The following is a 4048-nucleotide window of genomic DNA, read 5'->3' on the forward strand; positions in this document are numbered from 1 at the left end:
ATGATTATTAGTAAGAGCCTACAAAGGAGAGAAGTTTGGACCATCCAGTCATCCATTTTCTACCGCTTTTGGGGTCGCGTGGGGTGCTGGAGCCGATCCCAGCTATTTTTTAAGTAGCAGCAGAGTGAAAAAACAAGTTGACTTTATATTTGTTCGTGTTTCATTGTGTCAGGTTCAAACACTGATGACATTTATTAAACAAGACAAGAAGCAAGGAATTAAACAGAGACAGAATTCAATTTAGCTCAATTGAGTGAGTGAGTGAATTATATTTATATAGCGCTTTTCTCTAGTGACTCAAAGCGCTTTTACATAGTGAAACCCAATATCTAAGTTACATTTAAACCAGTGTGGGTGGCACTGGGAGCAGGTCTTGCCCAAGGACACAACGGCAGTGACTAGGATGGCGGAAGCGGGGATCGAACCTGAAACCCTCAAGTTGCTGGCACGGTCACTCTACCAACTGAGCTATACCGCCCCAATTGAGGAGAAAACGCGTAGACACTGTACCCTTTTACAGTTTCTTTGAACTGTTTTGTAACAAAGGGGATGGCTGTTTACGACCCCCCTCCCTTAGAAACAGCTGTTGCCACGACACTGTACCCTTGTACAGTGTCGTCCCACGCTCTGACAAAAGATTGTACTTCTCTTTTATTTGGACTTTCCCTGATTACATGGCAACAGCTGTTTCTAAGGGAGGGGGGTCGTAAACAGCCATTGCCTTTGTTACAAAACAGTTCAAAGAAAAGGTCGTAAAACAATTCAAAGAAAAGGTGACCTGCCTCCTCTTCCGCTTTGTAGATCTCGGGTAAAGACAAAATCTTCCTGTGGATTACAATACATCAAAGAAATCGACGCCTTCATGTCGCTTCCCATCCTACGCAGTGGAGTTTTACAAGCCTTCTGCAGGGCGAGCTGAACTCAATGTAACACAACGTTTTGTGATAACTTAGATACAATTATTCTGACACATTGCATCCATTAAACCACATCCAATTGTAGTTACAATCCGCAAAGTATGTGATAATACATCTAAAACCTCACAAAATGCCACAAATTCAATCGGCCATTGTCAATATTCCGCTCTGAACACCTTTCGGTAATATCCGTAGATTCTACGTCAGTGTAGTAACACTTCTGCACTTTGACCATATTATTAGAGCAGTCATACTGGAAATATTGGCAATAGATGTGCTGTTTATCATTCACAATGTTTATGTAAGACAAGAAGACATATGCTTGGCTTTTTCTATGCATTCTAAATCGTAAATAAATAGGTAATAATTGAGTGAACAGATGGAGGGTCCTCGGTTGCACTCATTATACTCTCTAAAAACATCCAGAAAGCACCAACAAAACTCCATTTACATGTCGTGAGCTGAAAATGAACCAAATATGAGTGATATTGTTATTATAAGTGCTAACGCAGACGGACTATTTTAGGGGCGCATTGATAGCAGTGAGCTAGATAATAATTCATGCGTCTCTCACCTGCTAGTTGACAAATGTGGCCATGGACCGACAGGCTGGTCCACTTTCACATCCCCGAGACGGCGAAATAAACCCCACAAGACGCTTCCTGCAGGATCTTTTTTTTTTTTAACCCTTTGTGAGGATTGCGATTAAATCTTCATCTCAACGGGATTAAGTGAGCGCCACGTCGGTCGGCATCCCAGCGAGAGCGGAAATATTACAGTAAGTGTTTTATTATAGTTTATTAGGGTTGGTTTGTCATGTCACAATAAAGCTACATCCGGCTAGTAGTCGGCTTTTAAAACACATTGCTCATCTTCTTTGTGTTCGGGCTCAAAAATACAAGTTTCTGGATCGTCATTTTCCCAAAGTAATCAACAAAGTCTGCTTGATTAAAGTTAAAGTACCAATGATTGTCACACACACACTAGGTGTGGCGGAATTATTCTCTGCATTTGACCCATCACCCTTGATCACCCCCTGGGAGGTGAGGGGAGCAGTGAGCAGCAGCGGTGGCCACGCCCGGGAATCATTTTTGGTGATTTAACCCCCAATTCCGACCCTTGATGCTGAGTGCCAAACAGGGAGGCAATGGGTCCCATTTTTATAGTCTTTGGTATGACTCAGCCGGGGTTTGAACTCACACTCTAACCACTAGGCCACCGAGTAGCATTGTTGTTGATGGGGAAGGGATCTGTGGTTCCTCCTCTACGTCACGGATCACGTGGCTGGCTTCCTCCTTATCTCTCAAAATGGCTTGGGAATCTCTGTGAGATTGAGACTATTTTGATCATATCTATGTGCTCGCAAACTTTGGAAGTATGTTGGTGTCATAAATCAGAAATATATGATAATAGCTTCAATATAGAGGCAACTTGTTTTTCCACTTTTCTGCTACTTTAAATTTGCTGGATTTTTTTTTTTTAAATAAAAAAAATATTTAAAGGATTTTTACGGAGCCCCTAACGGGACATGGGGGAATTTTTTTTAAAAATAATTTCTTATTTTTTTAATTTTTTTTTAGACATGTATCTCGTGCGCACGAGAAACTTTTTATACAGTTATAAAAAAATGTTTAAAAAATAAATAATTGTATTTATTTTTTTATTTTTTTTAGACATGTATCTCGTGCGCACAAGAAAGTTTCTCGTGCGCACGAGATACATGTCTAAAAAAAATAAAAAAATAAATAAAATTATACATTTTTTACATTTTTTATGACTTTATAAAAAGTTTCTCGTGCGCACAAGATACATGTCTAAAAAAAATTAAAAAAATAAATAATAATTTTTTTTTTTTTTAATTCCCCCATGTCCCTTTAGGGGCGCCGTAGATTTTGGTGCAATAACAATAATAATAATACTGACTACTACTATTCTTACTATTGTTAATGATTCACCTCGCCCTACTAAGCTGTTATTTTGACATTTTGGGATATTTACACATCATTTCACAAAGCAAACCACGGGGGTCCAAATTTGTCCACTGAAAAAGTCAAAACACGCTGGGGACATTTTGATATTTTTCATTTTCAAAACCAACACAATACGTACATTTGTTTTAAACATTCCGGGCTCCCCTCAGGTTTTGGTCCCGGGGACCCAAAAAGGTCTTTGTCTTAAAAATTTAAAAAATAAGACATATAAAATTAATTATTTTTCAATGCTTAAATCATCTATTTGTCAAAGTCTACATGTTTTAAATATATTTCATGCCTTTTGTAGCAAAAACAAAAAATATGCAACATTTTCCCCAAAACATATTTCAAAGTAGAATATTTGATGTGAAGTAATTGGAGCCCTAAAAAGGTCAACAATTCATAACAACAATGATTTTGATTCATTATTATTTTTTGAGTTTGTTTTAATTCTTAGTGATCCAAAAGTTTCCCAGTCATAAAAAATATACATACATACATAATAATTTTTTTTAACTTTCAACATTTTAATCTCAAAATCAACTTCGGATCTATCCGTCAATTGTAAGTTTTTATTTTTGTTTGTTTGTTAGTTTTATGCCCTTTTTCGTCATACAAACACACAACATATGCAATTATTTCCCCAAAATTTCAAAGTGGAATATTTGATATGAAGGAAATGGAGCCTTGAATAGGTCAATAAATAACAACAATGATTATGACTAATTATTATTTTTTGAGCAATGATAGTTTTTAAGAAAAAAAAAACTGTCTGCACAGCAGCTTTGTGTTATCAGAGGCAACATTGCAAATTTCCCCTGTTTGCTCTTTTATACCATATTTTTTTTTTGTGATAGTATTTTCAGTATGTGCCAGAGGCGTTGCAGAATTGGGCCCTGGGCCGCACTTTGAACTGCACTTAACACAGAATATTTGCGATGTTTGTGGAATGCAATATTTGTCATTTAAAATGCACACAAACAGTCAATGATGTGTACCAAACTCTCCTTTCCTGTCTGTAAACAGATGTATTTCTATGCTGAAGAATTAACTATATTAAAAATATATATTATTTTCAAAACGTCTGTTTGGTTTTTGTCTCAAAGTTATTATCACTTTTTTGTATTTTGTCCATTTCATATCATTTTCCTCACCAGT

The 4048-nt window shown here is 36.8% G+C and overlaps 1 protein-coding gene across 7 annotated transcripts in view; it reads left to right on the top strand.

Annotated features, from left to right (window-relative positions):
* hs3st1 (heparan sulfate (glucosamine) 3-O-sulfotransferase 1) overlaps positions 1 to 2391 on the top strand; it is a 362702-nt gene extending 360311 nt beyond the window's left edge. For all 7 annotated transcript variants that reach the window (XM_062039569.1, XM_062039571.1, XM_062039570.1 and 4 more), the window contains one exon: positions 1 to 2391. This exon is cut by the window's left edge and continues 1161 nt beyond it. The gene's annotated coding sequence lies outside the window, so the exon portion shown is untranslated.
* The last annotated feature ends 1657 nt before the right edge of the window (positions 2392 to 4048 follow it).

This window comes from Entelurus aequoreus, linkage group LG28 (assembly GCF_033978785.1).
Source record: "Entelurus aequoreus isolate RoL-2023_Sb linkage group LG28, RoL_Eaeq_v1.1, whole genome shotgun sequence".
Taxonomy (NCBI): Eukaryota; Metazoa; Chordata; class Actinopteri; order Syngnathiformes; family Syngnathidae; genus Entelurus; species Entelurus aequoreus.